Here is a 25572-nt window from a genome sequence, read left to right as displayed (position 1 = left end):
CTTCCCTTGGCTGCCCCCTCCCGGAGATCCGAATGGGCGACTATTCCAGAATATTTTGCGAACGGAGTTTCCATGGCCTCCTGAATCCGCATGCCGTTGATCATTGTTTATTGTTCCGCCCTTAGGGGCAGTGTCCCATCCCAAGGACAAGAGAGTGCCCTGAACCTCTGCCTCCTCCTCAGTCGTGTTTGACAAGGCCGTTGACTGAATGAGGTTGACTTCTTATGCCGGAGGTCTTCGGCTACCAACGTTGATTATTGATCAATATTAAAGCGATGGCGGTTTTCGAACGCGGTACCAAGATCGTTTTGTTAGTAATCAAAGATGCAACCCCTAGACCCCAGGTGCATCAGCTCTCACTACCTGTAACTGCTACTCATCCGACCAGCCACGGTTTTCCAGTCATCCTGGGGCCAGCACTATGATCACAAGCCCAGGACAGGCGCTGAAGGTGATCTCATGCTGGTTAAAAAAAGAGAGAAATTTCACCGCACTGTCCTAATGGATACGTCCGTCGTACATCCTACGTTGATTTCTGTAGTCATTTATGCAATGTTGCTTGTCAACTCTTAGGAAACGCTGCTGCTCTCTACGTTGGCCTTGGTATTCTCGGCCCACAAGTGACACGGTGGATCGTAGAATACTGAGTTCTCTAACGATTTTCGAAATGGTGTATTCCTCGAATCTCGCTACAGCTTCCATTCTGCGTTCAAAGTCTCTTAATTCCGATCTTGGAATCCTGATCACGTCGGAAAACTTTTTCCTCACCTGAGTAGAAATTACGGCTCTGCCAATTCCTAGCCCGGGATTACCCGCCGTTTGTATGTACGCATATTGCTATCCTATGACGTCACCTCACTGTATTTGTAGATGAAGGTAGTTTCTTTATTTTTGTTTGATCTTTTTTGTCTATGAAGTGTGCTACATTTTTCTACAGCCTTCCATACGCTAAATGAACAGACCGTACTCACGTCCAGACGCCGGGCTAACGCCGCGAGGGAGAGCGCCGAGTCGCCAGAGGGCGCCTCGTAGCCCGCGTCGGCGCCCGCTTCCAGCAGCGCCCGCACCGTGTGCCGGCGGCGGCCGGCGTCCGCGCAGGCGGCGGCGTAGAGCAGCGGCGTCCAGCCGCAGTCGTCGTGGCCGTGCACCGCCAGGCCCCGGCTGAGCAGCTGCACCACCTCGGGGTGTCCCACAGCCGCCGCCACGTGCAGCGCCGACAGACCTCCCGGCGCTCTCGCTTCTCTTCGTTCCGCCAGTACCGATTCCACCCACTGCAGAAAACATAGAGCTAGTGTAAGGAACATGGTTCTAACTGCACGTGGTCACTGAATAAATGCAATGACGGAAAAAATCCCAACACTCAGATATAATTAATGTACAATAATTGAGTTTCAGGAATATGTTTGTCTAGGTGACATATTTATATGATTAACATTGCAAGTTCTCCCGCGCCGGGGTTCCCGGGTTCGATTCCCGGCGGGGTCAGGTATTTTCTCCGCCTCGTGATGACTGGGTGTTGTGTGCTGTCCTTAGGTTAGTTAGGTTTAAGTAGTTCTTCTAGGGGACTGATGGCCAACGCTGTTAAGTCCCATAGTGCTGAGAGCCATTTGAACCATTTGAATATTGCAAGTTCGCAGATTAATTTAAGCCCCACAAAAAAATATGATATGCTAGTGCATTAATAACTGGTGTAACCGCCAGAAGGTTGAATGCAAGCAGCCAGACGTGCATGCACTGTGTTGTACAGATTCCAAATGTCAATTTGCGTGCTGGAGTTGACTGCCTGTTGCACATGGTCGGCCAATGCAGGGTCGGTAAGTGCTGGTTATTGTCCTCCGATGATGTCCCATATGTGATCGATTACAGACAGATCTGATTACTGGGCAGGCCAAGGCAACATGTGGACACTCTATAGAGCATATTGGGTTACAACCGCAGTATATCGGCGAGTTCTATGCTGTTGGAAACACCCACAGGAATGCTGTTGATGAATGGCAGCGTAACAGGTCGAATCACCAGATATAAGTACAAATTGAGAGTCAGGAGGCGTGGGATACCCAAGAGAGTGTTCCTGCTGTCATACGAAGTGGCACCCCAGACCTAACTCCAGGTGTACGTCCAGTGTATCTAGCATGCAGACAGATTAGTTGGAGGCTGTCAACTGGCCTTCTCCTACACACACAAAGCCATCACTGGCACCGGGGCACAGGCTGCTTTCAAAACACAACAGACCTCCATCCTGCCCTCCAGTGAGCTCTCACTTGACACCACTCAAGACGCAGATGGCGGTGGTTTGGGGTCAGTGAATTGCACGCCACATGGCATGTGGCACGGAGCTGTCCTTGAAGTAAGCGATTTACAACTGTTCTTTACCCCACTATGGTGCCAACTGCTCCTCAAGTTGCTGCTGCAGATCCAGAGAGATGCACCAGAGCCATTTGCAAATCACGATGGTCTTCACTGTCGGTAGTGCCAAGTGGCCGTTCGGGGTTCGATTTTCTTGCAACTGTACATTCTCGTGACCACCGCTGATAACAGTCGTGTACAGTGGTTACTTCCCTGCCAAATCTTTCTGCAGTGTTCCAGAAGGGACATTCAGCGTCTTGTAGCCCTGTTACATGACCTCATAAAAACTCGGTGTGGTATTGATAATGGCGTCTTTGTCGCCTTAAAGGCACTGTTGACTAACATCAACTCATCAAGTCCAGTCTCAAAGGTAAATAACGCTCAAGAACATTACAGCGTGTGTTTAAAGCAAAGCTGCTCTGCATTCTCATAGCGACGTTACTAGCGCAACTCCTGTGCTACAGGCGTGAAATTTGAATAAAAATTCTCTCTCTCATGCAGAAGCACGTCCACCAACTTTCGTTTATGTTGCACAGCTCCTTCATGGTACTGCGATTTCTTTTTTTCGTCTGTGTACCTGTGTACCTGGGCCGTTTGTGGTTGCAGTCTTCAGTCACGACGACAAATGTACAAAACTTTCAGAAACCACCAGTTACGAATGTAACATGTCGATATAGCATTGGAATATGTATTAGGGACGATCAGCGAAGGAACAGGGCTAATTTAAAACTTATTAGAAGAAATTCTGCGGCCTCCGCAGCACAAGCACAAGCAAAGCAGTTACATTTTCCATGTTTCTTTCACAGTTTAATTCTCAGATTCCATGTGGGGTTCACTATTTAAGAGCAGTAATCCTGCGTCTTATTAACTGTAAATTGCACGCTCCGCCATTCTGTAGCACAACCGTCCTTCTTGTTTTGAATAAAGGCGTCAGTCTCCACTGGTGACGTGCTCGGAAGGTGGCATGTTGTATGTATTCGTTTCTGAGTGTGAATTTATATTAGGTTGGTACACTAGTTCGTAGCGTGTTTGTTTTGCATGTTAGTATTCCTATTGTTATGGATTTATTTATCGATTGACGTTATTTATTTATAGTTCACTGCTCCTACTTAATTTTACATATGCTAATTTTGTTATTTGGAGATAGTGATTGGAGCTGTGGATGCCAGAAAATCGAGTGCCAAGTGGAAAAATCGGAACATTTCTGATGCACTCTTCTGTTTGAGTTAAATAGCGGGGTAACAACAGCGAAGGCAGCCAGAAACAGTTGCCCCGTATGTGGGGATAACGCCAATGCACAGAGCAATGCAAATAGACGGTTTTCTCGTTTTATGGCATTAGTGGCTCTCCACGTTCAGGAACAAAAAAGTGGTTCAAATGGCTCTGAGCACTATGGGACTCTACATCTGAGGTCATCAGTCCCCTACAACTTAGAACTGCGTAAACCTAACTAACCTAAGACATCACACACATCCATGCCCGAAGCAGGATTCGAACCTGCGACCGTAGCAGTCACGCGATTCCGGAATGAAGTGCCTAGAACCACATGGCCACCACGACCGGCGTTCAGGAATACTTTCGCGTTATGATAAAGATCGTTGAAAAACATTAGTCCACAATGTTACACATCACTGTACTCGCGAACTGCCCAATGCGATGAACTGTGATCTTCCAACCATCATCCGAAATTTACATGCAGTGGAGAAGCTTCAAAAATAAGACTTATGTGTACCACATGCTCCACGCCAAAATCACAAAAATCCGACGGTGGCCACACGTATATCTCTGCTTGCTCGTCGTCAATTGGTTTGTGAACAACACCGACCATTCCTATGCCGTATCTTTGCAGGTGACGAGAACTTGTTTATTTACGCTGACTTAAGGAAAATAAAATGTATGGTTGAGACCAAACAAAGAAGCAACTCCCAGTACAAAGATCTGTGCGCAAACACAAATGATAATGCTATGCATCTGGTAGAACAAAGACTGTGTGGTGTACTATGAAATGCTTCCGATGGGTGTAACCATCACTGCTGACATTTACTGTCAAAGACTAACAAGGGTAGGCCGCCAATTGTGAAATTCAGATTCGATTCGTACTGCGCATAATAAAAGCTCATGGCCACAGGTGTAATGTGGCAAAGCACCAACATGCACTTCTCAGCCGTTGTCGAGAAAATCGAAAGTTAAAAGAAACCGTTGCGGTGAAATGCTCTCTACGATTAATAATTTTCTCCAGCGTCGTGGCGCAGCGGTAAGCGCTGGGGTTCGTAATCCGAAGATCACCGGATCGAATCTCGTGCCATGCAATTTTTTTTATAATTTGTTTTTTGTAATTCATATATATATATATATATATATATATATATATATATATATACTATTAATAAATTGCTTATGCATGTTGGTGAAGGCGGATCGCTCTCCAATCATATCGCCTCCATTTTTCCGTTTATTTAACAGGGTGTAGCAAAGCTCTCCCATCCGCACTGATTTTCGACGATGTTATAAGTTGCGCTAGGGACCGCATCTACCTTCTTTCGAAGTTAGCAGGCAACTACGCTAGTTACGCGGCGGCCCATTCAACGTCTGTTCTTCAAGTGTAACGAGAGAGTAACGGAGTTTATACACTCCTGGAAATGGAAAAAAGAACACATTGACACCGGTGTGTCAGACCTACCATACTTGCTCCGGACACTGCGAGAGGGCTGTACAAGCAATGATCACACGCACGGCACAGCGGACACACCAGGAACCGCGGTGTTGGCCGTCGAATGGCGCTAGCTGCGCTGCATTTGTGCAGCGCCGCCGTCAGTGTCAGCCAGTTTGCCGTGGCATACGGAGCTCCATCACAGTCTTTAACACTGGTAGCATGCCGCGACAGCGTGGACGTGAACCGTATGTGCAATTGACGGACTTTGAGCGAGGGCGTATAGTGGGCATGCGGGAGGCCGGGTGGACGTACCGCCGAATTGCTCAACACGTGGGGCGTGAGGTCTCCACAGTACATCGATGTTGTCGCCACTGGTCGGCGGAAGGTGCACGTGCCCGTCGACCTGGGACCGGACCGCAGCGACGCACGGATGCACGCCAAGACCGTAGGATCCTACGCAGTGCCGTAGGGGACCGCACCGCCACTTCCCAGCAAATTAGGGACACTGTTGCTCCTGGGGTATCGCCGAGGACCATTTGCGACCGTCTCCATGAAGCTGGGCTACGGTCACGCACACCGTTAGGCCGTCTTCCGCTCACGCCCCAACATCGTGCAGCCCGCCTCCAGTGGTGTCGCGACAGGCGTGAATGGAGGGACGGATGGAGACGTGTCGTCTTCAGCGATGAGAGTCGCTTCTGCCTTGGTGCCAATGATTGTCGTATGCGTGTTTGGCGCCGTGCAGGTGAGCGCCACAATCAGGACTGCATACGAACGAGGCACACAGGGCCAACACCCGGCATCATGGTGTGGGGAGCGATCTCCTACACTGGCCGTACACCACTGGTGATCGTCGAGGGGACACTGAATAGTGCACGGTACATCCAAACCGTCATCGAACCCATCGTTCTACCATTCCTAGACCGGCAAGGGAACTTGCTGTTCCAACAGGACAATGCACGTCCGCATGTATCCCGTGCCACCCAACGTGCTCTAGAAGGTGCAAGTCAACTACCCTGGCCAGCAAGATCTCCGGATCTGTCCCCCATTGAGAATGTTTGGGACTGGATGAAGCGTCGTCTCACGCGGTCTGCACGTCCAGCACGAACGCTGGTCCAACTGAGGCGCCAGGTGGAAATGGCATGGCAAGCCGTTCCACAGGACTCAATTTCCAGGAGTGTATTTCATACCTGCCACAGCAAATTTGTATTCGTGGGGTCTCTATTCTAATTCGAACGTTTGACTTAGGCTATACGCATTCGTTTCGGAATATCATTTCTACGTCTTCCGTTAATTATACGTGGTTAACATTATGAAGACGATTAATAACATTTCTGAAATGCAACTTTGTTTACGGAAAACATAATGATGTTCGAAGTCGCCAATTTTTCCACGACAAACGACTTTCAACAACTTATTATATGCATAATTGTTGCAACTGATTGCCGGGAATTATATATATATATATATATATATATATATATATATATATATATATATTTGAATTACAAAAACAATCCCTAAATCGTTTCAGGCAAATGCCGGGATGGCTCCTTTGAAAGGGCACGGCCGATTTCCTTCCCACTCCTTCCCTAACCCGAGCTTGCGCTCTGTCTCTAGTGACCTCGTTGTCGACGGGACGTTAAACACTAACCACCACCACCACAAAAAACAAATACTAAAAAAAAAGGTTGCACGGCGCGAGATTCGATCCAGCGACCTTCGGATTAGAAACCCGAGCGCTTACCGCTGCACCACGACGCTGTAGAAAGTTATTAATCGTAGAGAGTATTTCATCGCAATGGTTTCTTTTAACTGTCGATTTTCTCGACAACGGCTGAGAAGTGCATCTTGGTGCTTTGCCACATTACATCTCTGGGCATGGGCTTTTATTATGCGCAGTATGAATCGAATCTGAATTTCACAATTGGCGGCCTCCCCTTGTAAGACTTGTTGCAGAAGCAATCCAAGAACAACAACCATGTAGACTGGGTGAAATGTTGCTGCTCCACGATAACACCCGCCTCCCTTCTGTTAGAGTGACAAGAAGCACTGAACAGAAGCATGGTTGTAAATGATTCAGCAGTCACCTTATAGATCTGATTTCGCATCCTCAGAATTTCACCTTTCCTCCTATCTATGGAGAAACTTCCCAGGAATTATATACTTACATGAAGCCCTCTAGAAAGTAATTAGAATTACATATTAATACCTCCAGATGCTGAGGGAGGTTGATATATACCAACGGAACAGGTGAAAATATGTGCCCCGACTGGGACTCGAACCCGGGATCTCCTACATACATAGCAAACGCTCTATCCATCTGAGCCACAGAGGGCACAGATGATACTGCGACTGCAGGGACTATCTCGCGCACGCCTCCCGTGAGACCCACCTTCTCACCTTATATGTCAACACACTACATTCGTCGTGTCCCTACCCAACACACTGATTACTTGTGGAAGACATTGTTACCAACTCCCGTAAGAGTTCGGGTAATATATTTGCATTCGCACAGAAGAAGAAGGTTATGGCCGGTACTGCCAGAACTATATCTGTTCTGCCCCCAGGGACTCGGCATTCAGGTGCCGGGTACTGGCTTGGCGACCCCGGGGCTCCTGAGCTGGGGACTGGTAAGCGCCGCCAGTCCCCTGTCACCGTAAGCTCTGGGCATGCTTCAGCGACCACCGTGCGGCGTGGCGGTGCAATGTTGTGTGTCTCAGAGAATGGGGATCTTGGCTTTACCGCCTGGATCGCGAGGATGGAATAAACCTCTATAAAGAACCCCTCAATCTCAAGGTGTGCTGCGCGCTGATGAGATGCATGGCTGTTGAGGTGTAACAGTCGTTAGCAGGCAACCTCTGGGCAATCTGCCACACCTCAATTGTATAAGGCTTACCTAAGCACGCGGGGCTCTGTCTAGGTGGACGTCTAGTTCCCTAGCTGCTCGTGGGACCGAGATGGATCCTTCGAAATCCTCATTTTTTCCTGCCAGAGGAAAGGGTGGGCCGCTGGAAGGTTCTAAAACCCAGTCTCTTAAGAGGGCTCGTGCAGTCAGTCCCACTTACTCCAGCACTTCTTTGACAAGTCCAGTCTTAGGTAACAGAATGCATTCTGGTAATCCGAATGTATTTCTCATTGTGAAACGGAAGGATTGTAGTTTTGAGAAGGTTTCGCCCTTCTATATACAAAAGGGTTTGGAGGGAATCTGTGGCTCCTTAAAATCGGTGAAGTGCTTACGTAACGGGACCTTGCTAGTGGAGACTTCCACTTCCCAACAAGCAACTAACCTCCAAGAGACAGGATGAAGGTGCTACCCCCATCATAGATGGCTCCCATCCTTCAGTGGAACTTGCAAGGTTTCAGGACTCATGTGAGGGAACTTCGTCTACTCTCTCAGGGTGTGTCTGTGTCTCCTAGAGACTTATTTCCATCCATCATACTCCCCTGAGCTACTAGGCTATACGCACCGCAAAAAGGATGACCTGCGTGGAGAGAGAGTTAGAGGAGGCGTAGGTATTTTCGTCAGGACGGACTACCACTCCTCGCCTTTCTCGCTTACTACGACTTTACAGGTTGTCGCTGTGTCTGTGCACGTGCGTCATCCATTGACTGTACGTTTGCTTTACTTGCCACCACATGATGCACTTGATGAAGTGGCCCTTCTTACACAGCTCCCCCAGCCATTCATTATTTGTGGTGATTTTAATGCCCACAATGTGCTTTGGGGCACTGCAATTACCTGTCCCAGGGGTAGAGCAATTGAGAGGCTTCTCCTGTCATCCTGTGCCTACTTGCTCAATGGAGGAAAAAGCACTCATTTCTGCACAGCGACTGGGTCGTTCTCTGCCATTGATCCCTCGCTTTGCTCTCCAGATCTTGCCGCCAGTGCTCACTGGGAAGTGGTTGCTGACTTGCACGGCAGTGATCATTTCCCAATCTGGATTCACCTGCCAGATGGCTTGGGGCCCGAAAGGAGACCACCACGATGGGTGCTTAGTGGAGCCGACTGGACCCATTACAGCCAGTTGGCCCAGTTCGAACAGTGTGTGAATGTTGAGTGGTGTGTGGATCATATTACTAAAACGGTCCACCACGCCGCTGCAGCATCCATTCCACAGTCCACAGGCCACCGGAAGAGGCCACTTGTCCCTTGGTGGAGTGCCGAATGCCACTCTGCAATCAGGACCAGGCGTGCGGCTCTGCGTCGGTTCCAGTGTCGGCCGACTGCTGAGAATCTTGCAGCCTATCGGGTGGCGAGGGCTAGATGTCGCCGCATTATTCGTGAGAGCAAGAAGAGGTCGTGGCAAAAGTTCCTGAACACCATTAATCGTTCCACCAAAAGTTCCATTGTGTGGGAGACCATCAGGAGAATTTCTGGCAGAGGAGGGAGGTGCCCATTGCTGCTATAATGAATAACGGCACTCTCCACACGGATCCGCGAGGCATTGCCCAGACTATGGCAACGTATTTTGCCACAGTTTCTGCAACAACCAGTCAGGATCCAGGTTTCCAGCGCTTAGAGTGGTTGCTGAGAGGTGTAGTATGGACTTCCAGTCCACCTCTCATGAAGTTTACAACTGCCAATTTTCTATGTGGGAGCTGGATTCTGCGTCTGCAGCTCGTGACACATCCCCTGGTCACGACAGGATCCATTACAGTATGCTACGGCACCTCTTTGCGCTACAAAGAAATCCTTCTCGCACTTTTTAATTCCATTTGGTCGTCAGGTCACTTTCCTGACTCGTGGGGTGAGGCAGTTTTAATTTCTTTTTTAAAGCCTGGGAAAGACCGCACGAGCCCTAGGAGCTACCGTAGAGTCTCCCTAATTAGTTGCATGGGTAAGACGTTGGAGCGGATGGTCAACCGCCGCCTAGTATGGATGTTAGAATCCCAGGAACTCCTTAGTCGCTTTCAGTGGGGGTTCAGGAGGTTTCGCTCCACCTTCGATAACATTGCCCTCCTGGAGGTGGCTATACAACAAGCCTTATTACGCCGTCATCACCTTCTACGTGTATGTTTCGACATCAAGAAGGCCTACGATACCACTTGGAGGCGTCTCATCCCGGAGCAGCTTCACGAATGGGGTTTTCGTGGTTGTCTTCCTCTTTTTATTCAGTCTTTCCTCTAGCCACGATATTTTAGATACCGAATTGGTGACGTCCTGTCTGATCGCTTTGAGCAGGAGAACGGTGTCCCTCAGGGTAGCGTTTTAAGTGTGACTCTCTTTGCCATCGCTATTAATAGCATTACGTTTATAGTGAAAAGTCCTGTCCAGTGTTCCTTGTTTGTGGATTATTTCTCTTTGTTTTGCTCTTCTTCAAGCCTTGCAACGACAACGCGTCAGTTGCAACTTAGACGTTTGGATGACTGGGCGCAAAAGAGTGGTTTTAAGTTTTCCACCGAGAAGTCCGTATGTGTTTTGAACAAGGATTTGATGACTCTCTTCAGAACAGGGAAAATGATGACACCAAAACTGGCAATTTATCGTGGCAAGATGAACTGTTTCAGTTGGAGTTCCAGAGCGCACCGCAGCGGTACTAAGACAAAAACAAAATCGTAATAAAAATTTTTCATTGTAGTTAGACCCTGCCAACCAGTTAGGTAACTATCCAGACTCACAAGAAATATGGCGTTTCTTTTTTAACACTGAGATATTGGATGAGATAGTAGTACATACCAACTCAAAACTACAAGTGATAAGGAATAAATTACAAAATCCTTCGTCTTCCAGTTATAAACATACAGACAAAACTTAAATTGAGGCAATGATTGGTTTGATGGTGCTATGTTGCATTTTTAAGTCTGAACGTGAAGACTTGGCAAATGACTGTACTGGACGTCCCATTCTTCGTGCAGTCATATCTCTAAAACGATGTGAAGTTTTACTGGTGGCTCTCAGATTTGATGATGATTCTACTCGCGAACAAAGGATAAGAGGTGATCCTGCTGTAGCTTTATTTCTAACTGTCAGAAGGTATATTCGATTGGGGCTTACGCACGTGTAGAAGAAAGTCTAATCCTATTTAGAGGCAGATGCCGACTCAAAATATTTATGCCCAAGAAACCTGTTACTTATGGCATAAAAGCCATGTGCTTCACATATGCACATTCTTCATATATGTATAATGCTTACATTTATGTGGGGAAAGATAGTGATGGAAGAACACTATCTGAGGAAGGAAAAAGTTCCGAAAGCCAACACAGTCTGTGATTTATCTTTCCAATAGTATATACCGGACAAACAGAAATATCATAGCAGAAAATTGGTTTTCCTCCATTGAATTGTGCAAGGAGCTGCTGAAAAACAGATTGACGTATGTTGGAAGCCTAAAATCCAACAAAATAGAAGTTCGAAAAGAGTGTCTTCCCAGCCCAAAGAAAAAAGTGAGCTCAAGTATTTACCAGGTTTTACGAAGGATTTTACATAATTGTCCTTTTTCCAAAAAATGTAAGGCAGTTTTAGCGCTTTCTTCAATGCACCACACTGCATATACTGATGAAAGTAGCAACAAACCAGTTTCTATAATGCCACAAAATCTGGCGTATACGCCCAAGACATGAAGTGCAGCAACCACTCAGCTAACCGGAGAACAAGGAGATGGCCGCTGGCAGTATTTTACGTCCTAATATCTGTGAGCTGCGCAAAAGCCTATTTACTCGTATGTATCTTCAAAAAAGTACAATGTCAAGATTTGAATTCATTAAGAGGATAGGAATGAAATTAATCAGGCGTCACATGCAGAGAAGGCTCCATATTCCAAACATACTGGATGACCTCAGGAAAATTCTTTCAGGTGTTTTGGGTGAAAAGCAAAGAGATGGGAATCAAAAATGGTTAAAAGGGCTCTGAAAACTATGGGACTAAACTTCTGAGGCCATCAGTCCCCTAGAACTTAGAACCACGTAAACCTAACTAACCTCATCGCATCACACACATCCATGCCCGAGGCAGGAGTCGAACCCGCGACCGTAGCGACATTGGAATCCAACAAAAAGAAAAATAAGCGACAAGACACAAAAGTGAAAAGACTGTCGTTATTGTCCCTATAAATTGAACAGAATGACGGGATACAAGTGTGTGAAATATGATAAACCCAATTGCTTACAGAGCTTCATGAAAATATATAAAATGTGCGTAGAAAATTTGTGATTTTTTTCCGTTTCCTTGCATGTATATCAAGACATTTGAGAAAACACATATAGAGTTTAGAAACTGTTTCATTTAAAACAGTAATATTAAATTTTGTGATTTTTACAAAGGAATGATATACGTTGTTGTTGTGGTCTTCAATTCTGAGACTGGTTTGATGCAGGTCTCCATGCTACTCTATCCTGTTCAAGCTTATTCATCTCCCAGTACCTACTGCAACCTACATCCTTCTGAATCTGCTTGGTGCATTCATTTCTTGGTCACCCTCTACGACTTTTACCCTCCACGATGCCCTCCAGTACTAAATTGGTGATCTCTTGATGCTTCAGAACATGTCCTACCAACCGTTCCCTTCTTCTAGTCAAGTTGTGCCACAAGCTTCTCTTCCCCCCAATCCTATTCAACACCTCCTCATTAGTTATGTGATCTACCCATCTAATCTTCAGCATTCTTCTGTAGCACCACATTTCGAAAGCTTCTATTCTCTTCTTGTCCAAACTATTTATCGTCCATGTTTCACTTCCATACATGGCTACACTCCATACAAATACTTTCAGAAACGATTTCCTGACACTTAAATCTATACTCGTTGTTAACAAATTTCTCTTCTTCAGAAACAATTTCCTTGCAATTGCCAGTCTACATTTTATACGCTCTCTACTTCGACCATCATCAGTTATTTTGCTCCCGAAATAGCAAAACTCCTTTACTACTTTAAGTGTCTCACTTCCTAATCTAATACCCTCAGCATCACCCGACTTAATTCGACTACATTCCATTATCCTCGTTTTGCTTTTGTTGATGTTCATCTTATATCCTCCTTTCAACACACTGTCCATTCCGTTCAACTGCTCTTCCAAGTCCTTTGCCGTCTCTGACAGAATTACAATGTCATCGGCGAGCCATAAAGTTTTTATTACTTCCCCATGGATTTTAATACCAACTCCGAATTTTTCTTTTGTTTCCTTAACTGCTTGCTCAATATACAGATTGAATAACATCGGGGAGAGGCTACAACACTGTCTCACTCCCTTCCCAACCACTGCTTCCCTTTCATGCCCCTCAACTCTTATTCCTGCCATTTGGTTTCTATACAGATTGTAAATAGCCATTCGCTCCCTATATTTTACCCCTGCCGCCTTCAGAATCTGAAAGAGAGTATTCCAGTCAACATTGTCAAAAGTTTTCTCTAAGTCTACAAATGCTAGAAACGTAGGTTTGCCTTTCCTTAATCTAGCTTCTAAGATAAGTCGTAGGATCAGTATTGCCTCACGTGTTCCAATATTTCTACGGAATCCAAACTGATCTTCCCCTAGGTCGGCTTCTACCAGTTTTTCCATTCAGCTGTAAAGAATTCGCGTTAGTATTTTGCAGCCGTGACTTATTAAAATAATAGATCGGCAATTTTCACATCTGTCAACACCTGCTTTCTTTGGTACTGGAAATATTATATTCTTCTTGAAGTCTGAGGGTATTTCGCCTGTCTCATACATCTCGCTCACCAGGTGGTAGAGTTTTGTCAGGACTGGCTCTCCCAAGGCCGTCAGTAGTTCTAATGGAATGTTGTCTACTCCCGGGGCCTTGTTTCGACTCAGGTCTTTCAGTGCTCTGTCAAACTCTTCAGGCAGTATCATATCTCCCATTTCATCTTCATCTATATCTTCTTCCATTTCCATAATATTGTCCTCAAGTACATCGCCCTTGTATAGACCCTCTATATTCTCCTTCCACCTTTCTGCTTTCCCTTCTTTGCTTAGAACTGGGTTTCCATCTGAGCTCTTAATATTCATACAAGTGGTTCTCTTTTCTCCAAAGGTCACTTTAATTTTCCTGCAGGCAGTATCTACCTTACCCCTAGTGGAATAAGCCTCTACATCCTTACATTTATCATCTAGCCATCCCTGATTAGTCATTTTGTACTTACTGTCGATCTCATTTTTGAGACGTTTGTATTCCTTTTTGCCTGCTTCATTTACTGCATTTTTATATTTTCTCCTTTCATCACTTAAATTCAATATTTCTTTTGTTACCCAAGGTTTTCTACTAGCCCTCATCTTTTCTCCTACTTCATCCTCTGCTGCCTTCACTACTTCATCCCTCAAAGCTACCCATTCTTCTTCTACTGTATTTCTTTCCCCCATTCCTACCATTTGTTCCATTACGCTCTCCCTGAAACTCTGTACAACCTCTGGTTTAGTCAGTTTATCCAGGTCCCATCTCCCTAAATTCCCATATTTTTGCATATTCTTCAGTTTTAATCTACAGTTCATAACCAATAGATTGTGGTCAGAGTCCACATCTGCCCCTGGAAATGTCTTACAATTTAAAACCTGATTCCTAAATCTCTGTCTTACCATTATATAATCTATCTGAAATTTGTCAGTATCTCCAGGCTTCTACCAATATACGTTATAATATACTTTATAAACTATTTCATGTCAAAACTAGTACCTAATTATATAATTTTTTGTTCGTATTGTATTGCAAAATGTGATTGAAAGACAATAAAAATATTAGTATTAATTTTTCTTCAAGCTTTTAAGTTGTTATTTATTTTCAATATTCACTATGATGGAATTTCTTCGAAAAATCTGGTCACTCAGTCTCCCAGACGGATGTTACTGTAAACGACAATTTTTTCACGTTTTACGAACTAAGTGTTAATCTAAGGCAGCAGGCATCACATTTATGGTGCATTAAGGTCGCTGTTTGTACTCTACCGTTGAAGTATCAGTGACGTTATCTTTCGAGAAGATAATGCAAGGTTAAATTTTGTCCATTGCTGTACTGACATATCCCTATACTGAGGGCATTTACGACTAGCATTTTTCCTAATCTCTCACCTACTATAAATATATGGGCATGGGCTTCCAATATATCGGCGTATCATCACTCGCCAGAAACTATGTCCAGCTCTGATACAGAGTTAAGGAATAATAGAATGATATACACAGATATGTCATCCAAGTAAAGGTCAACTTGATAACAGACTCAATGCGAAACCATTGTTGCTAAGATTTTTTGTTTGATCACTTTCCTGAATTATCACCACAATTTTCAAGTTTTTCTCCAAGGGCCAAATATCAACACTGACAACTGTTCAGTAATAAAGTAAAGCAGTGACTACCGCATGCATAGAAGTATAAATGCCTTCCCAGCAGCCTTTCAGTAATAAAAACCTTTAAGTTAATAACAAAAGTGCAACACAAAGACGAACGTTAACACTTCATATGGCAAATCAGTAATAAGAAAAGGAAGGAAGGCTGGGAAGTGGAAGAAATGAATGGAATTACCGCATATATAAAAGTAACTTGAAGACTACATTGCGATAAGCGATGAGGAAGAGTACGAATTTGAGATGGAGAGGCGATAAAGTGTGAGGGATTTGCCAGAGCATCGAAACACCACTCTAAACAAGGGAATTATTAAGATTCTTGGGAGTATAACACTGTTTCAGTTGATATGTAGGACATACGAAACAGAAGAATCATCTTCCTACTTCAGGAAGAACGTAATAGTCACAATACCAAAGAAGGCCGAGCGTGAAAGGCGCAATTATTACTGAACCATCAGTTTAGTTGGTCGTGGCTGCCAAATAATCATACAGATTTTTGACAGATGACTGGAAAGACTGATATGGCTTATCTTCGAAGACAGATTCAAGAAAGATTAATCAACATTTGTATCATTCATACATTTAGAAAACCTCTCTTGACACTGTAGACTGGAATTCACTGTTTAAATTTCCGTAGTCCTAAGGAATAAAAAACGGAATGCGTTAAATGTTATCACAAGTTGTATATAGACCGTATGGTAGTTCTACGAGTCGAAAGACAGGAAAGGGAGCAGCAATTACGGCAGAGGAGAGACGGGATTGTATCCTATCCTCCATGTAATTCTATCTGTACATACAGCAAGTGGTAAAGAAAACGGCAGAGAAATTTTCTAAAAAAAGGAACTTGAAGTTCAAGGAGAAGAAACAAAAACATTAAAGTTTGTTGACGAGAAGGCAAAATATTTACAAGTAGAACAGAATGAATACGACAGAAAAGAAGTTACGAAATTTCGTCAGTAAAGGTAAAACAACGGTAACTGAATTTAGTTGAATTAAATTAGGCGATATTGAAGGATTTAGGTTAGGAAACGAGACAGAGTTGAAGACGAGTTTTACTATTTTGGCAGCAAAATAACTGACACAAAATGTGAAGCAAGAATCTTTACTCAAGAAGAGAAATATGATAATACTGAAGACAATTTTAAGTGTAGGCAAGTATTTTTCAGAAGGATTTATCCAAAACATAGCCGTTTACGAAATTTAAACATGAACCATAAACGGTACAGAGAAGAGGTCAATAGAAACTTATCGGAGGTGATGTTACAGAACAACGCTGATGATGACAAGAATAGTTCTGGTAATTAACAAAAAGCATTGAACTGAATTGGGGATAAAGGAGCTTCATGTTACAAATTGAATTGAATTAGGAAGAATAGAGATTCTGAAGAGGGGAAACTAAGGCAGTAAGTGGATGCAGATGAATTCATGCTGCTGTACTAATACAAATATGAAAAGGCTTGCTTAAAGTACACTAACTTGGAGAGATGCACCAAACGAGAATTTAGGCTGCAAGAGTCTAAAACATGAAAAAAGAGTGTGTAATGTCCTTTTTGCAATATAAGACACTTGAAAAATTAACTGTTTCTGTTTCCAACAATACTTGCCGAAGCTGAATTTGAGGAAAGAAGAAAGTATATACGAAAAGGGTGTCACTTACTTTCTTAAAAGAAGGCAGCCAACATCCTTGACAGTGAAACAATATGTTGGTGAAAAATGAGATGTCAGTTAGATAATCACAAATTTTTTGAGTTCCGTTACTCACTAGTGGGAGGGGAAGTGCATCGGATTTTCTTAGCTACATTCTACTGAAGGCCTTATACAACCACTGTGACCTTTACGTAATGGAACTTCTGCAGTATTCGCTAAGGCAACACCAGCATGCATTTAGTCACAAGGATGAGTATATTTCAAAGAATTCAGGACAACAATTTACCTTGTGATCCCCAACGTACGCTGCCCAGTGAACTATGCTCCAGTTTTGTCCCCGCGGAGCTAACACACTTCCAAGTAGCTCGTTTATTATCTGCAACAATTTGGATGCGACAGTAATTATTAATCGTCAAAGTCACATCAAGGCAATGAAAAAGACAATGTCATAGTAAAATATTTTTTTTATTCAGTCTGTATTGGAATGTTGAATAAGTAGAGAAATCTCATAAATTAATATATATCCCCTGTTCATCGTGTGACATGCCAGGCGCATTTTTGTCTGCAAATATTGAAAAATTTTGTTCCTTGAATGCGCAGTTGGATCTGCTCAAGCCAATACTGCTGATCACATCTTTTTATGCAACGCCCAGTGTCAAAGGAAAAGTTTTTTTTTCTTAGAAAGAGAATGATTTTCAAAATAGAATTTCACATACACATTTGATAGACCGGTTCCACATTAGTTTGGAGCGATATTGGATTCAGAAACATGTATTGTCAGGGCCGTAGAACACACTAAAACTTTTATTCCTCACATAATATTTGTCCAACTTAACCTGTCTCGTATGCCGCCTTGATCAGTCCTGCCCTATAACACGATGCAACACCGCTACTCAGCCGTTCCTGGAGTACTGGTAAGTATTCGTGTTCGTAGGTCACTAATAACACATATCACTAAACCGGATAACGCATTAGACTAATTTGGGACCGTTATATCGATTTTATGTGAAAAATTCTGCTTAAAAATAATTTTCTTTGAAACTGTAAACAAACCGACATGTTACACTGAGCCTGGACGTCACATGTAACTTGCTGACCATAGAGCAGTATTTCTTTGCACTGGTAATTATTTCTACTGGTGATCGAGGAAGGTGTACTGAACAACATTACATCAGCATTTACTTAATTTGCTGGCTAATATTTACAGCTATTAGGCACAGTATACTTTTAAGTTGGATGCTACATGCGACAAAAGTAAGCCATTGATGTTTATTCTCCCAGGGCAGCAGGTCAGGTGATGAAGAGTGGACACTTGGCATCAAAAAAAGCTGTTCTATACTGACAGCCGAAGTTCACTTGCAAGTGCAGTTACGACCACGCAGAAAACACCTGATCGTAAAATTTGTGACAAGCTTGTGGGAAGATGGTTTGATGCAGAGAAAAAACAACGAATACACTGATGTGTGTACGTATTAAGGTCCACGTATCAAAATATCTGCACACAGACACACACACACACACACACACACACACACACACACACACACACACAGGCTTTTATTTCTAGTGCTATCCTTGGTGATCTCGTTTTACACTGGAGTGGTTGTGCGGTAGTAGCTGTTGTGGTTGGCGAGATATAAATGTCTGAAGTAGTCGCCATCATGTCGTGCTTGTCAGAATGTGTCTGCTGTGTCTTTCACATCAATGTATCTTCGAAGGGAAAAAGTTCAAGATCTATAATGTTTTTGAGGTTTTACGAATTTTCGCTAATGTTAACGAATGTTTCCAGTTTTGAAGACTAATCTCGAATAAACCACCAGGACAAACGTGGCAACGTTGCTGTTTGAATTTAAAATAATTGTGTCCTTATCGGAACGGCCAATGACCCCTTCAGTGCTGGTGCATACTAAGTCCAGACTCCAAAGAGATGCCAGGAGTAATGAGTAGAAAGGGCTAGGGGCACTGCATTAGTAGTAGTGTGTGGAAAAGTTGTGGATCTGGGTCTGACACGAGGCGTGCTGGGCTAGTCAGTGCAGTTACGATCACTGCTGTATCCGGATGGTGCAGTGGTCAGAGCATTTGCCTACTAAGCAGAAGATGCGGGTTCGAATCACGGGATGGCAAACATTTGCAATTTTCGCTATTGATTTAAATCAATTTCCACTGGCAGCTAGTGTCTTTAATTCCCTTGTGTCTTGGTTCATAGCAGCTATTCCTTCAGACAACCGAAAGAACAGGTACTGAAGTTTGAGAACAGTAGCGTCACAATTTCTTCAGATGGTTAGTTTATCCTAATAGATTGTGCAACCCACTTGCAATGAGTGTAATGTAGGCGCAGTGACTGCGCTTACAGAAAGCTCAGTTTATTGCTTGGGTGGCAAAACGTATCAGAGGATTTGATCAACAAATGGTTTGGGGTCCCATATGAAGTTGGAAGTGGGTGGTGATTTCAATTCTTACACCTTATAACAGCAATAGGTTATAATTGGCGATTCTAAAGTCGGTTAATATTATTGCAAGTTAACCTACCTGGGGGGCAGGGTATCAGTTGAAATGCAAACACTCGTTATCTCTGTATAACGTTTCCAAATAAATTGAGGCTGAGGTTTTGGACATGTGACATCTCTGGGGTCTATTCTACGTCTGTTTTCTTACAGCTGTGAACCTTCATGTAAAGCAGATATTTTTAAAAATCGTCCTTCATGATCACGAGAAACTGTAGAACGAGGCGTCAGGGACTGCAGAAAACTACGAGGGTTGGAACATTAATAGTGGCAACTATTTATTTACATCTCGTACAACATAGATATATGTTTTAAAGTTTTTTCAGAGTCGTCACCAGCATTGTGTATAACCCATTGAAAGCGAAGTGGAATAGATAGGATGGGTAGTTATGAATTATCGGGGTATGCTTTGTGAAGGGGGAAGGAAGGAACCATGGGTTTAACATTCTGTTGACATTGAGGTCGTCAAAGATGGAGCACAAGCTCGCATTGTGTCAAGGGCGGGGAAGGAAATCGGCCGGGAACTTAAGAAAGGAACCATCCCGGTATTTGCCTGGAGCGATTTAGGGAAATCACGGAAAATCTAAATCTGGATGGCCGCATGCGGGTTTGAACCATCGTCCTCTTCAGCGCAAGTCTAGTGTGCTAACTGCTGCGCCACCTCGCTCGATCTGTGATGCTGTGGAGAGTTGGAGTTGGTCTGACACTTAAGGGAGCGTGAAAAAAGGAGGAGATTTGGTATATTCAGTAATAGGTGATTGTGTGAGTGACAACGCTAAAAGATCGGAAGGACTTGATAAACAGTGGTAAACAGAGTGAACTACGTCAAGAGTACTTGTGGTAAATCGTTCATATGGACGTAAGAAGGTGTGATGTTTATTGTGTGTATTTGTGCTTATGATTAACCGCAGTAATTGTTGAGCAGGGGACAAAGACTCCACATTAAAAGAAGTCAAGAGAAGCGAACGATTGAAGGTAAAGTGGATTTATAAGTAATGTGCATAAAATCTAAAATCTAGACACTCAGTTGCTGGGAAGGAAGGATGATTGTCCCTCTCCAAGTACAAATGGGAAAGGCGACAAAATTCTGGGAGCAGCTGCCTCCCAACCCCTCTTCCCAAACTGAATCCTGTCCATACATACATTCACATTCCATTGCTGAATAATTGTTCTGATGAATAATAGTAAGCATACTTGAACTCCATGTGATGAATACTAGGTGGAGACAGAATGTTCTGCTCTGCTGTGAATCACATTTTTTGTTTTTGTTCTCTCTTCTCTTAGTGAACAAGTGACTTTCATCGTATGATATATACCACATTTTTGTACTATTACATGTGACTCGTCCACTTGCTTACTGTCTTTTATACGAGTCGCCCGCATCTCGTGGTCGTGCGGTGGCGTTCTCGCTTCCCACGCCCGGGTTCCCGGGTTCGATTCCCGGCGGGGTCAGGGATTTTCTCTGCCTCGTGATGGCTGGGTGTTGTGTGCTGTCCTTAGGTTAGTTAGGTCTAAGTAGTTCTAAGTTCTAGGGGACTGATGACCTAAGATGTTAAGTCCCATAGTGCTCAGAGCCATTTGAACCATTTTTATACGAGTCATATTTTCTTGTACATGAAACACAGACACACACTACTGTCTTCACAAAGAATTCGTTGTATTGATAAATACGGTAAGGATTTTTAAATAAGATAATAATTTGGGTGGTAATACGCTAAATTTTGAGAAGATGATTTTCAATCCACTTGTCACACATTGTGTCTCAACCCGAACGATCATACATCGCTAGGGAATCAGCATTTTAATGTGATGCAACATGAAATTTTTAAAAGAATGCTATTATAGTATTTAACAGACATTTTGTCGTTGGAGTACAATCAACGTATCTCCCTTTATATGTATGACTGCATGTTGTTAAAATAGTTTTCTGTGACATTCCCACGTACATGTACAAATAAACATACATTGTTAATGTTGATGTAAACGTTAGTAACACAGATATGTATTTCGTGCTCAAATAATGATTTGTATACTTCATATTCAGCAAAAAATGCCAATTCTTTCTGTAAGACTACTATTTTTCGTTGTCTTTATGCAGGTAAAATTTTATATAGAGCTGATATAAATGTAGAAGGCGTATAAACACACCGGTTATAAAAAGGTCAATAACTATGTAATAGACATGCAAATGTATCTAGACTGTATGTAATCAACAACCTTTTATCAGACGAAGCAGATAGACGTATTGCATGACTTGGGACTCATATAATTTTGCGGAAGCGGAAGATGAAAATAATGTAACAGTAAATATTCAGTTTCTTCAGTGTGTGACTGTATTTAACAAACTGCTGAGCCGAGTTTTAACTCTTTTATGGTTGTTATGTAGAGTTCTGTTGAATGGCGTTTGTGAGATTTGAATGTCTTCCATAACATCAAATAATTTCCATTCAACGACATGCCCAGAGATAAGAGTGGATGAAAAGGGTAGCTTTCAAGAGTGTGAGTATGGAGTTTTCATATCTAAGTAAATACACTATGTTTGCACTTTTCTTGTGTGGGCAAAGATAAAATTTGTACCCTTCTTCTTCAATCCTTTACTATTAAATCTATTAAACAGAAAGATGAGGTCAATGGTATATCGAGGATACAGGGAGCTTTAAAGTTTTGCTGTGGAGATGACCAAATAGCAGTTTTTCAGAATGTCACCTCCATTGCCAAATTTGCATTGCACGGAGGAAGTCATGAGTGGGCGCTACTCTTTCCTGTTAGCCACATCTCACCCACAAACAGAGATGGAACGGAGTACTGTCCATGTAGAATGGGACAAACGTATTTGTGATTATGAGGATGGATATGGCGTCGATTACAAGGGCAGTGATAACCTTCGTTTCTTTTCTCTTTTGTCGGGCATTTCACATCTTGAGCTGTGGATGTGGATGGTGTGCCGTCTGGGGTGGGAGAGTGCAAGGCAGCGCGGGACTGCCACAGGGGCCATTTCCTTGGCACATAGGCACTGGTGTCCTTTCGCTAGATGGACAGTGAACTCAGGCAGGACGGATGAGGGAGAACAGAGTTGTGCGAGAGGCTGGACAGGCGCTGGGCCGCAGACCGCACGGGCCTAGAACAGTACAGCAGGATGGAACTGTAGCTATAAAAATGCAACCTTCAATGTTTCTCACAGTACAGAACATCCGCAGGTTGACGAGAAAATCACCCGGTAGTGTGAGGAAATTCAAAGAAATGCTGTTCTGGGCATGCAGAAGCGCAGGCTCCAGTCGTAGAAAATAACGTTAGATAGCGTACCAATAAACGGCACTGATTGTCACTTTATTGCGTGGCTGGTGGCCCTAGAAGCCAACACCGAGTGTTTCGTTTCAACTCCATTCTGACTAGCTTGTTGAGGACCACCACAATTTTCTCTCCCGTGCCAGTCTCTTCATCTCAGAGCAGCGCCTCTAACCTACGCTCTCAATTATTTACTGGATGGATTCCAGTTTCTACCGTCCTATACAGTTTTTACCCTCTGCAGCTCCCTCTAGTACCACTGAAGTTACTCCCTGATAATGTATCAGATGCCCTACGTGTGCTGCTATCCTGTGGCTCCTGCTTGTCAGTGGTTTCCATACATTCTTTTCCCGGTCGATTCTCTGAAGAATCTCCTCAGTGTTTAACAGCCCACCTAATCTAAAACATTCTGCTGTAGCACCACATTCCTTTATGTTTCCTTTCTGTTTCAGTTTTCCCATAGTCCATATTTCACTACCATGCACTGCTAAACATCAAATGTATATTCTCATAAATTATCAATCAGTTTTCGGCTTACGTGTGACACTAGTAGACTTCTCTTGGCCAGGAAATCCCTTTTTGAATCTACGTATATTCTGTACTCTTTAGACTGTTCACTACATTCCAGAGATACTGTAATTTTTCTTCGCTCGCACTGACGACAGCAATGCCATCGCCGAATCCGATCATCGATATCCTTTCACCCCCAATTTTAATCCTAATCTTGAATATTTAATTTATTTCCGCCATTGCGTCTTCGATGTGTAGATTGAAATGTAGGAGCGAAAGACTAAACCACTGACTCACATCCTTTTTAATCCAAGCACTTCATTCTTCGTCATTCAGTCTTTCTTGGTTCTTCTGCATATTGTGTATTATCTATCTTCGCCTACAACTTATCCCCAATTTTCTCAGAATTTCGAACATCTTGCACCATTCTACATTATCGAAAGGTTTTTCCCGGGCGACAGTTCCTATCGACGTGTCGTGATTATCCTTCAACCTTGCTGCCAGTATCAACAACAATGTCAGAACTGCCTCTGTGGTACCTTTACCTTTCCTAAAGCCAGACTGATCGTCATCTAACACATCCTCAGTTTTCATTTCCAGTCTTCTGTATATAATTCTTGCCAGCAATCACGGATGCATGAACTGTTAAGCCGACAGTGCAATAATTCTCAGACTTGTCGGTTCTTGCTATCTTCGAGGCCGTCCAGATGATATTTTTAAGCAAAGATGGTATATCACAAGTTTCAAACATTCTGCAGCGCGGTCTCGGGCGTCCTGTCACGGTTCGCGCAGCTGTCCCCTTCGATAGAGGAGTCCTCCCTGGTGCATGGGTGTGTGTGTGTGTTGTCCTTAGAGTAAGTTAATTGAAGTTAGATTAAGTATTAGTGTCTAAGCCAAGGGACCGATGACCTCAGCAGTTTGGTCCCACAGATCCTTACCACAAGTTTCCAAATTCGCAAACATTCTACACACCAACCTTAATAATCGTCTTGTTGACACTTGCCCCAGTGCTTTTAGAAATAGTGATGTAATGGTATCTATCCTCCCTTACTTGATTTTAAGCCTTCAAATGGTTCAAATGGATCTGAGCACTATGGGACTTAACATCTGAGGTCATCAGTCCCCTAGAACTTTGAACTTCTTAAACCTAACTAACCTGAGGACATCACACACATCCATGCCCGAGGCATGCGATCGCGCGGATCCAGACTGAAGTGCCTAGAACCGCTAGCCACACCGGCCGGCTTTTAAGCCTTCAAAAGCTCTTTTAAATTCTGATGTTGATACTGGATCCCCTATCGACTCGCGTTTCTTCTTCCATCGCGTTATCAGACAAGTCTTCTTCCTCATATAGCCCTTCATTGCTCTCGTTCCATCTATCCATTCTCTCCTCTACATTTAACAATGGAATTCCCATTGTGCTCTTAATATTACCGCCCTTTCTTCGAAACCTGTTTTGATTTTTCTATACGCTGATTCAGTCCTTCCGGCGATCATTTCTGTTTCGATTTCTTCCATATTTCATGTAGCCATTTCACCCTCAGTTCCCTGTACTTCTTATTTATTGCTTTCCTAAGTGAGCTGTGTTTCAGTATATCTGAATTTCCCTGAACGTTTTTGTACTTCCTTCTTTCATCGGTCAACTGAAGTATTTCTCATGTTACACATAGTTTCTTCAGTACATCATTCTTTGTACCTACGTTTTTCTTTTCAACACCGGGGATTGCCCTTTTTAGAGTTGCTCATTCCTCTTCAGCTGAACTGCCAATCGAGCAATTCTTATCGCAGTATCTACAGCCACAGAGAACTTCAAGCGTACCTCATCATTCCTTAGTTCTTTTGTATCTACTTCTCTCCGCATTTATTCTTTCCGACTAGTCTCTTAAACTTAAGCTTACTCTTCTTCACTATGAATTTATGATATGAGTCTATCTGCTTCTTGGTGCACCTTGCAATCCAGTACCTAAATTTGGAATCTCTCCGTGACCATGATGTAATCTAGCTGAAATCTTCCAGGATCTCTGAGTATACCTCCACCTCTTTTGATTCGTGAACAGGGTATTCGATTTTACCATCGAAGATTCGAGGTAGGACTCCGTGCATCTTTCTTCTGTTTCAGTCTTACTAACAAGCCCCTAGCTCTTGTCACATGTTTCCTACTTCTTCTCCTACAACCGCATTCCAGTCAGGCATGACGATCAGATTTTTATTATCTTCGTTTACCTACTGAAACACCCGTTCAGTATCCTCGTATACCTCCTTACCTCATCATATTCGGCTTGGGTAATTGGCAGGCATACGTCGACTATCGTTGACGATATTGGTTTGCTGTCGATTCCGTTGAGAATAATCCTACCACAGA

General features: G+C 43.5%; 1 long non-coding RNA gene across 1 annotated transcript in view; it reads right to left on the bottom strand.

The window, feature by feature from the left end:
• Positions 1-1193: 1193 nt before the first annotated feature.
• Positions 1194-25572, bottom strand: part of LOC124605115 — a 56494-nt gene continuing 32115 nt past the window's right edge. The window contains exons 2-3 of the long non-coding RNA XR_006978600.1: positions 17198-17287; positions 1194-1271 (exon numbers count right to left, since the gene is read on the bottom strand). This is a non-coding gene — a long non-coding RNA (uncharacterized LOC124605115). The remainder of the gene's footprint in view (positions 1272-17197; positions 17288-25572) is intronic.

This window comes from Schistocerca americana, chromosome 3 (genome assembly GCF_021461395.2).
Source record: "Schistocerca americana isolate TAMUIC-IGC-003095 chromosome 3, iqSchAmer2.1, whole genome shotgun sequence".
Taxonomy (NCBI): Eukaryota; Metazoa; Arthropoda; class Insecta; order Orthoptera; family Acrididae; genus Schistocerca; species Schistocerca americana.
Note: the sequence above shows the minus strand (reverse complement) of the source record. Positions and strands in the feature narration are given on the sequence as shown.